The 11,143-nt window shown below is 42.9% G+C and overlaps 1 pseudogene; it reads left to right on the top strand.

Moving 5' to 3' along the window:
- Positions 1–7,794: 7,794 nt before the first annotated feature.
- Positions 7,795–8,548, top strand: LOC101608430 (annotated as a pseudogene).
- The last annotated feature ends 2,595 nt before the right edge of the window (positions 8,549–11,143 follow it).

Here is an 11,143-nt window from a genome sequence, read left to right as displayed (position 1 = left end):
TGCAGGGAATTATGTCAATCTTCCTAAATATGTGGAGGCAGTCTTTGTGACCCAGTATATGGTCTATTTTAGAGAATTCCATGGGCTGCTGAGAAGAATGTGTAGTCCTTGGATTTGGGATGAAAAATTCTGTAGATGTCCATTAGGTCTAAGTGATCTATAATTTTGTTGAGCTCCCTTACTTCCCTGTTGAGTTTTTGTTTGGATGATCTGTCTATTACTGGTAATGGTGTATTGAAGTCCCCAGCTATGATGGTATTGGTAGTTATTTCTGTTTTATTATCAAATAGGTTTTGTTTTATGAACTGTGGTGCCCCTGTGTTTGGTGCATACAAGTTTATGATTGTAATATCCTCTTGATGGATTGTTCCCTTGATAAGTAGGAAGTGGCCTTCTTTGTCTTTTTTGATTATTTTTGGTTTGAAGTCTATTTTGTCTGATATTAATATAGCTACACCTGTTTGTTTCTTATTCCGATTTGCTTGGAATATTGTTTTCCACCCTTTCACCCTGAGGAAGTGTCTGTCTTTAGTGGTGAGGTGGGTTTCTTGAAGGCAACAGATTGAGGGGTCTAATTTTTTGATCCATCCTGTTAGCTTATGTCTCTTGATGGATGAATTAAGGCCATTAATATTTGGGGTAGTGACTGTGAGATTTGATTTGATCCCTGCCATATTGTGATGGTAGATGTGTGTTGGTGTTTTCATGGGTTTTGAAGTTTTTTGTGCCTACTCTGAGTTTGGTTATTGTGATCTGCTTCTTGTAGGCACTTGAGTTTGATTATTTGTTTCTTCTCTGTGGAGAATTTCCTTAAATACTCTCTGTAGGTTTGGCTTTGTGTTCATATAATTGTGAAGTTGAGTTTTGTCATGGAATGTTTTTCTTTCACTATCTATTATGAGGGATATTTTGCTAGGTAGAGTAGTTTGGGTTGGAAGCCATAGGTTCTTAGACTTTGGAGTGTTTCTTTCCTGGCCCTTCTAGCTTTCAGGGTTTCCATTGAGAAGTCTGAAGTAATTCTGATGGGGTTACCATTGAAAGTGGTGTGCTGTTTTTCCCTAGCTACTTTTAGGGTTTTCTCTTTGGTGTGAATATTTAGAGTCTGAATGACAATATGTCTTGGAGAGTTTCTTCTTAGGACCATCTGCTTGGAGTTCTGTTGGCTTCTTGTATCTTGATGGGCCTTTCTTTTAAGAGACTGGGGAAGTTTTCTTCAATTATTTTGTTAAATAAGTTCTCCATGCCTTTGGTCTGAATTTCTTCTCCTTCTGGTATTCCAATGATTCTGATAATAGGACGTTTAAGTGTATCCCATAATTCCCTCATGTTCTGTTCACAGGAACTTTTGAACTTACTGAAATTTTTGAACTCTCAAACTGTTTCTTCCATCTTGTCTTCCAGATCTGAGTTTCTATCCTGCACTTCACTGATTCTATTCTTGAGAACCTCTAGAGAGTTTTGGACTTTTTCAATTAAGTTCGCATTTTCTACTACTTTTCTATGTATCATTTCCAACCTTCTGTCAAGCTCCCTTTTCACCTCATTTTCTGATTTTCTTGATGATTCTTGGAATTCACCCTTGCATTTCTTTATGTGTTCATTTAGCATGGCCAGCTGATTTTTAAAGGCTTCTTTTTTTTCACTCTCCCTCAAATCTCTTAACTCTCTTTGAACTCATTCCAGTTTCTTGTCTATTAATTCTAGTTTAGTGATGGCAATATTCACATGATTATTGTTCCTTTGTTGCTTTCCTGCAAGTTCTACCAGTAGGTTGGTCAGGGTTGCATTGCTCATAGCTTCAATTTGATGTTCTGATCCTAATGACTCTTCTATGTCTTGGTTAGATGTATTCATTGTAGGACTGGGTGATATAACTGGATTTTCTTGCATTTGATTTGTCATGTTATTTCCTTTGTGCTGTGGTCTGCCCATGACAGTGTATTGGCACATAGGTGGGTGGATCAGCCTGGGCTCTAGTGCAATGGGAATCTGAGGCAGCCTGGGGCAGTTGCCAAGCAGCCTGAGCTTTGGCTGTCACTTGCCAAAGCCGCCTATCTACTGCCTGGCAGGGGTGCTAAAGTTGCCTGAATTCTCAAGTGGTAATGCGCCAAAGCTGCCTGCGCTTGAGCTTGGAGGGACACTGAGGTACCAAGCAGTGAAGCAGTCCAAACTCTGGCTGGGAACACTGGGACCAGGAAGCATTCTGCACTCCCCCACCACAGGACAATGGCGGATGGCCGGCACGGCAGACAGGTAGGGAATGGTAGCTGAGCTGGCACAAGTGAGAGACACAGTCTGTGCTTGTGTGGCAGTTGCTGTGCGACTGGGCTCACTGAACATGCAGCCAGCAGGAGCAGTAATTGAGCAAGTGGGCAGAGCAGTCCTAAACTTCCACACACAGGGATTGGTCTGCATGCAGCTGTGCTGTGGATATGGGGCAGGGTGGGCTGCCCACTCCTGAGGGAATGGGGAATTCCCTATTGTTAGGAGTCACTGATTGCGTGGTGGCCGGAGCAGTTATGTGGGTGTGTGTGCAGAGCAGTCTAAGCTTCTGCATGCAGGGATCCATCGGCACACGGTGGGCCCGAGATTGGCATGCGGCTACAGTGGTGACAGACACAGCGGCTATTTCATGGAGGGGTGGGCTACCCGCCCACGATTCCCTATTTCCCCCCTCCCCTCTGTGCCCTCCCACTGACCCTTAATGTCTTGCCTTTCTTTCCCCAGGATTTGCAGTGCAGCTAGCCGGTTGCCATCTTGGCCAGAAGTCTTTTTTTGTACTGTTTACAAACATGACTAAGATAGAAAATCACAAAAAATATATATAAACAAATGCATATGCTACTTTGATGGATACTTGATTACTTTACCCCATGAGTATTTAGGACATGTTTAAACTTGACTCTAAACCCTTCAGGCTTTTGTTTCTGTGAGTGGAAAGCACAGGGAAAATGGCTTATTAATAAAGGAGTAAGGTCATTACCTGCTGCCCAGTGCCAAACAAAACCACTCCACCCCCTTGACTGAGTAAGTATTGCTAGTGTAAGGAAGAAATGGAAGAACAAATGTAATTTAGTCTTATGGTTGGGTATCTAAAGGGGATATCATACACCAAGATATCACGGGGGAATATTATGGAAACCTAGATATCATGGTTTGATTATGGGATGTGTTCCTCATATTCCTGGGCTTAATACTTGATCCCCCAGTTGGTGCACTCTTTTATAAAATGGTGGAAACTTTAAGCAGTGGGGTCTATTTGGAGAGTGTGGGTCCCTGGGAACTTTGCTCTTTCCCTACCATGAGGTAAAGAGCTCTGCTCAGCCACACCCTTCCCAAGAAACCTCTGAAATAATGAGTCAATGGGGATGAAGGGATTACTCAGTGGTTAAAGGCACATGCTTGAAACCATTTGCCAAAATTAATACTTCCTCTGTGCATGGTTGGGCATGCCTTTAATTCCAACACTTTGGAGGCAGAGATAGGAGGATCACCTTGAGTTTGAGGCCACCCTGTGACTACATAGTAAATTCCAGGTCAGCCTAAGCTAGAGCAAGACCCTACCTCAAGAAATAAGTAAATAAAAATACTTCCTTAATTTATTTTTCTTGTGTACTTGGTCACACTAATAAAAAAAAAAGTCTAAAATACTAAATCATCCTCCCAGATTTTCTTACCCTTTCATATTTAACAAAGACCCTCATCATCATCAACACAGTCTGTTCACAGCCAGCATGGTGGTTGTACCTATAATCCCAGCACTCCAACAGAGGGAGGAAGATTGCCATAAATCCAAGGCCAGTCTGGGACTAAAGAGTCAGTTCCAGGTCAGCCTGAACTAAAGTGAAACCCTACCTTAGGGGGGAAAAAATTGTATTGGAGAGTAGGTGGCTGCTTCTTAGTGGTATATGTAAAATATAAGGTTCCTAGAAGGACCAATGGAGAGATTAGGTAGGAATTTCTCTTCTTAAAGCATCTCTTTGTAGTACTTTTACTTGCCTATCTTCTAAATAGGAATTTTAAGCACTTTCTGTGAGCCCAATCCTGCACCACAACTAGAAACACAGCTTGAGAAATGAATAATATATCCCTAGCCCTCTCATAGTTAAGGCTCCCAAGGATTAGAGACATACATACTCACCCATAGGAGGGCGAAACTTGGGCCCAAAGAAGTAGAGTGGCAACAGTCCACACTTGCACTTAACTCTGGCAATGCAGGCTGTAGGGCTTGAAGTATAAATTGGAGTTCACTAGGTAAAGAGGGACACAAGCAATAAGACAGGGTAGGATGTGTAAGATGAATACAAATAGCTCAGCATGCCTGAAGCTCAGTTTGAAAACTGAGAAGGGCAAGAGTATGAAACCGGAAAAAAGAATCATGCCAAGACCACAAGTGTTATCACAGTGGTCTTCTTGACAAATTACAGGACTATTTTATTCACCATTGTATTCCCCAGTGAATGTATAACATTTAATTTGTTGTTACTTGAAGACTTAGTACACTCTTTCCTTAATATTTTTATTTATGTGTTTGAATAGGCACACCAGGGTCTCTTGCCACTGCAAACAAACTTCAGACACATGCATCACTTTGTGCATCTGGCTTTGCATGGATGGCTGGGAAAATGAACCAAGCCCATCAGGCTTTGTAATGTAAACAAGTGCCTCTAAAGGCTGAGCCATCCCTAGGGTCTCTCTCTCTCTCTTTTTGTTTTTGGTGTTTTGTTTGTTTGTTTTATTTTGCTGTTGTTTTTGTTTTTCACTCTAGCCTAAGCTAACCTGGAACTTACTCTGTAGTCCCAGGCTGGTCTCAAACTCACATGGATTCTCCTACCTCTGCCTCTCAAGTGTTTGGATTAAAGGCATGCATCACCACACCCAGCCACACTCTTTTAAAATATTATGTCTGACAGGATGTGTTATAAAACCAAGGCAACTTGTATTAAACTGTTGTCTGGGATTTAAAAAAAAAAACTAATGTAATCTACCTCCCTCTAGTGGTTACAAAAGAATAAACTTCCCTATGGACCATACTAATGGGTTTCACTTTTTTTTTTTTTTTTAACATGGACCACTATGTAACCCAGTCTAGCTTTGAATTTACCTCCATGTGCTAGGGTTACAAGTGTGTACCACCATGTCTGGATCTCACTCTGTAATAACAAAAGAATACACTCATATTTTTCAGTTCTGTTTTCCTAAAACAATGCTATAACAGGCAATGAAATCTCTTCAGTTGCTAGTAGCTTGACACCTAGTTTGACAATCAGGGCTCTCTCGTATTATTTTTTATTTAATACATTGTTGTAAATGTGTCACCAAGTCTATAGTTCATGATTTAGCTCATTATTAAAGTAGATATGAACCTGGGATGGTGATGCACACCTTTAATCCTAGCACCTGGAAGACTAAAATGGTAGTATGATCATGAGTTCAAGGCCAGCCGAGGCTGAAGAGTAAGTTTCATATCAGCCTGGGCTAGAGTGACACCCTGCATCAAAAAAATTCCAAAAAGAAAGTAGATATGATCTTTCCCTTACATGGTAAATTGATTACATATTAATACTACAAGTAATAATGATGATAAAATTTTCCACATGCTAGTACTAACCAATACATTAAATTTCTAATGCACACATACATGAATCATATCACATATCATAAATATTATCTCGAGTTCCTTCTACAAACTTATTTGCTTTTATTCTTCATAGTTAAATGCAAGTTTCCTCAGGCATAAAAAGGCTTGGATATGTAATAAAGCTTATTGTATCACAGGAAGGAAAATGTGTTTTATTTTTCTGAGGAAGGATCTTATATATCCCAGGCTGGCCTCAAAATTGCTTTGAACTCTTGATCTTCTTGTCTCCACTTCCCAACTGCTGGGACATTACACAGTGCAAATCACACCTATCTCTCAAGGGAAAAACTTGAACAGCATAGTAAATAGCAATGGGAAAATGTTAAATGATATGATATGTATACAATGGGAAAATGTTAAATGATATATGTATACAATAACTACTTTGTAACTATTAAAATCATATTTTGGGGCTGGGTATGGTGACACCTTTAATCCCAGCACTTGGAAGGCAGGGGTAAGTGGATTGCCATGAATTCAAGGCCAGCCTGGAACTACAGAGTGAGTTGCTGCTCAGTGTGGCAGGAAGAAGGAAGGAAGGAAGGAAGGAAGGAAGGAAGGAAGGGAGGGAGGGAGGGAGGGAGGGAGGGAGGGAGGGAGAGGGAGGGAAGGGAAGGGAATGAAGGAAAGAATGAAAGGGAATGAAGGAAAGGAAGGAAGGAAGGAAGGAAGGAAGGAAGGAAGGAAGGAAGGAAGGAAGGAAGGAAGGAAGGAAGGAAGGAAAGAAGGAAGGAAGGAAGGGGATGGGAATAAAGGAAAGAAAGTAAGGAAGGGAAGGAAGGAAAGGGAATGGAATGAAGAAAAGAAAGGAAAGAAGGGAATGAAGGAAGGAAGGGGAAGGGAATGAAGGAAAGAAAGGAAGGGAAGGTAATGAAGGAAAGGAAGGAAGGAAAGAAGGAAGGAAGGAAGGAAGGGTAGAAAAGAAAGAAAGAAAGGAAGGGAGGGAGGGAGGAAGGAAGGTAGGAGAAGGGAATGAAGGAAATAAAAGAAGGAAGGAAGGAAAGAAAGGAAGGAAGAGAGGGAGAAAGGAAAGAAGGAAGGAAAGGTAATGGCATGAAGAAAAGAAGGGAAGGAAGGGGAAGGGAATGAAGGAAGGGAAGGGAAGGGAAGGGAAGGGAAGGGAAGGGAAGGGAAGGGAAGGGAAGGGAAGGGAAGGGAAGGGAAGGGAAGGGAAGGGAAGGGAAGGGAAGGGAAGGGAAGGGAAGGGAATGAAGGAAAGAAAGAAAGGAAGGGCAGGAAGGAAGGAAAGGGATGGGAATGAAGAAAAGAAAGGAAAGAAGGGAAGGAAGGAAGGGGATGGGAATGAAGGAAATAAGGGAAGGAAGGAAAGGGAATGGAAGGAAGAAAAGAAAGGAAAGAAGGAAGGACAGAAGGGAGGGAAGGAAGGAAGGGAAGGAAAGGAAAGGAAGGAACAAAGGAATGAAGGAAGACAATGAGGGAAGGAAGGAATTTTCAGGGCCTAGAGAGATGGCTCAGTTGTTCAGTGCACTTCCACCACAAGCTTGAGGGTTTGAAGCAGCCTGAGACCCTAGTTTGAATCTTCAGAACCTATGTAGTAAATAGCTGGGTGTGGGCATGCATGTATAACCCAGCTCTGTGGGGTGTGGAGGCCAATCACCAGGGCTCCCAAATGGCAAGCTCTGAAATAATAAGAGACTCCATTACAATGCACAGGTGGGTGATTGGTAGAGAGGGACCCCGACATTCTCCTCCTGCTACCACAGGTGAGCACACAGCATGACACGTCAACACACAGACATGCATATGTCACACACACACCACCACACCACACCACAGCACACACACCAAACACTATACAAGAAAGACAAATCCAGGGAATGGATGCAATAGAATATCAGCAGTGGTGGGTTTGCTGGTTTTTGTTGTTTCTTGGTAGAAGAATTTCAGATGGTTTAATGTTTTCTAAAATGTTTCTAATTCTAGAGTTTCCATACTCCACATTGTGCATAACTTTTTTGATTAAAAAGTCTCAGAGGTCCCAGCGTGGTGGCACACGCCTTTAATCCCAGCACTTGGGAGGCAGTGGTAGGAGGGTCGCAGTAACTTGGAGGCCACCTGTGACTACACAGTGAATTCCAGGACAGCCTGGATTAGAATGAAACCCTACCTCGGTGGGGCAGGGGGAGCCCCAGATGGGTGACTTTGGCAACAGTAGTAGCCAAGAGAGGTGATTTGAGCATCCCTGATGGAGAGGCTGGAGCTGCCCCACCCACACATGCACACACTGCCAGAGGAGCCAGCGACTTTTTTTTTCTGCAGAAGGCATGATCTTTTGAAGATATTTGGTAGTGAAAACACTCAAAGTCAAAAGAAGTCAAAAAGCACCTCCAGATGGCTGGGAGTTGATTGAACCAATCCTGGATGAATTAGATCAAAAGATGAGAGTAGCTGAAACCAAGCCTCATGAGGGAAAGAGGAAAGTGGAATCTCTGTGGCCCATTTTCAGGATCCACAACTCTAACAACCCACTACATATTTGACCTGTTTTACAAGCAGAAAGTCAGAAGTAGAGAACCCTATGAGTGCTGCATTAAAGAAGGCTATGCAGACAAAAACCTGATTGCAAAGTGGGAAAAGCAAGGCTATGAGAACTTGTGCAGCCTTTGCTGCACTCAGACTCGAGACACCAACTTTGGGACAAACTGTATTTGCCAAGTTCCCAAAGCAAGCTGGAAGTGGACCAAGTGGCTCATTGAACGTATGCACTGTGGCTGTCAGGACTCCTCTGGCGGAGGCCATTGCCTCCTTCCTCTGGACTTTGGACCTTGCAGGGTCCTGCCTTTTGGACCACTCCTTTCCTGGAGCAGCTGTCCTCAGAACAGTGCCCCAGGATCAAGCTGGAGAGCACTCTTTACAGGTAACAGCTTTGCTGTTCACCAGCCATGATTTGTAATAAAACCTTTAAATATGTAAAAATAAATAAATAAATTTAGTGTATATTGTAAATTGAATTGTAGATTGAATCTGGCCTAGCATGCACAAAGACCTGAGTTCAACCCCAGTACTGCACAAGCTGAGTGTGGTGGCACATTCCTGTAATCTTTAGCACTTGGGGGATGGAGGCAGGAGGATCTGAAGTTCAAGGTCATCCTCAGCTACATAGTGCAAGCAAAACAAGCCTGAACTACATGAGATCCTGTGTCAAAAAAGTCCTGGACTCCACATGCGTGGGTTGTGAGGTCACTGAGACATCTTGCTGGAGCTGAGCTTAAAACCTCCTCCCTGTAGACCAGCTGATAAAAAGCTGGAAAAAACTACACTGCATGCAGCCCAAGTGCTGGGATTAAAGGCATATGCCACCATGGCCGGCTTCAAAATCTCTCTAAATTAACTATATCTATCCCTCTTAACCCATGCTACTATGACTCGCCATTGGAGAAATCTGTTTTCCTTTTACAGAAGGCAGTGAAAGCCAAGGAGAACCAAAATCCATCATCATGACAAGAAAAGATAGCTGGCTCCCTATCATGAAATGAGCCCACTCTGGCACATCAGCCAGAGCCCAGGTAAAACCACAAAGGAATTAGCATGTTAAGTATGAATGCTGCTCTCACAGCAAGCCTGACAACCTGCATAGGGTGATGGTGATAAACACTGATGACACTCAAAATGTATCAAAGCAGAAATCCAGAAAGTGCTGAGAGTTCAACACTAAACCAGAGTTATAACACACTTGCCAAGGTTCATGGAACATTGTAGAAAAGGGGACAGAAAGGATGTAAGAGCCTCAGGATGCAAAGGAGTAGCCAGAAGCATTATCCCCCCACCCCAATGACTGACTGCTCTATCATAACTCATAATTTATTACTCCTGATAAATACCAGTAACCCTACTGAGGAGGGTCCTGAATGGAATAGGGGCTGGAAGGAGAGGAATGGGACCAACACATGATTTGTCCATACGACAAGGTTTCTGATTAATAATAATAATAATAATAATAAAGTACAAATCCAGCCTGGGAAATGTCTCAGTGGCTAAAGGCTCTAGCTTGCAAAGCCTGCTGGCCAAGGTTTGATCCCCAAGCATACACAAAAAGCCAAGAGTTTGTTTGAAGCAGCAAGAGGCCCTGACATGACAAGTCCATTCTCTCTCTCTTTCTCTCTATCTCCCCCTCTCTCTCACATTAGTTAATTCATTAATTAAAATTCTTAGTTGGGGGCTGGAGAGATGGCTTAACAGTTAATCGCTTGCCTGTGAAGCCTAAGGACCCCGGTTCGAGGCTCGGTTCCCCAAGTCCCACGTTAGCCAGATGCACAAGGGGGCGCACGTGTCTGGAGTTCGTTTGCAGAGGCTGGAAGCCCTGGCACGCCCATTCTCTCTCTCTCCCTCTATCTGTCTTTCTCTCTGTGTCTGTCACTCTCAAATAAATAAATAAATAATTTTTAAAAAAATTCTTAGTTGGTTGTGGTGACACACAGTTATAATCCCAGCACTTGGGAGATGGAGGCAATATGATCTGGAGTTCAAGGTCCTCAGCTATATAGATGATTTGAGGCTATCCTGAGGTACAAGAAACCCTGTCTCAAAAAAGGGGGAAAAAAAAAGGATGGACTGGAGAGATAATTGTATGGATAAAGTGGTCACCATTCGAGTCTGAGTTCAACCCTCAGAACCCAGGTAAAAAGCTGTAGCAGGGCTGGAGAGATGGCTTAGTGGTTAAGCGCTTGCCTATGAAGCCTAAGGACCCCAGTTCAAGGCTCTGTTTCCCAGGACCCCCCTTAGCCAGATGCACAAGGGGGTGTCTGGAGTTTGTTTGCAGTGGCTGGAAGCCCTGGCACGCCCATTCTCTCTCTCTCTGTCTGCCTCTTTCTCTCTGTCACTCTCAAATAAATAAATAAAAATGAACAAAAAAATTTTTAAGCTGTAGCAAATTCTATAATCCCAAAACAGCAGTTAAAGGCACTTGCTTGCAAATGTCTTTATGTGAAAATTATAATGGTATGGAGACAAAAGAATTTTCTGGAAGCTCTGCAATCCCAGAAATAAAGAACAACAGTACAGCCAGGCATGGTGGTGCATGCCTTTAATCCCAGCACTTGGGAGGCAGAGGTAGGAGAATCACTGTGAGTTCAAAGCCACCCTGAGACTACATAGTGAATTCCAGGTAAGCCTGGGTTAGAGTGAGACCCTACCTCAAAAAACCTAAAAAAAAAAAAAGAAAGAAAAAAAAGGAATAGCAGTAGACCGAGATCCAGAAAACCTGTCTTGAATGAGCTGGAACAATGAGAACAGACCTAAAAGTTGTCCTCTGACCTCCACACATGTGCCATGGTATGCACGCAAGCGTGTGGGCACATACACACACACAAGTTAGTTGAAAAACAAGGGCTCGGGAAATTTAGAATGTAGATCAGTGGGAGAGTACTTGTCTCGTGTTCAAGGCCCCAGCTTTCATATCCAGCACCACATAAAACCATCTACATTGCCTGCGAAGCTGAAATACAGACATTATAACAGATTTCCCATACTGGGGGTAAGGTA

The sequence above is a fragment of the Jaculus jaculus genome, chromosome 3 (genome assembly GCF_020740685.1).
Source record: "Jaculus jaculus isolate mJacJac1 chromosome 3, mJacJac1.mat.Y.cur, whole genome shotgun sequence".
NCBI lineage: Eukaryota > Metazoa > Chordata > Mammalia > Rodentia > Dipodidae > Jaculus > Jaculus jaculus.
This window is presented reverse-complemented; position numbering and strand designations above follow the sequence as displayed.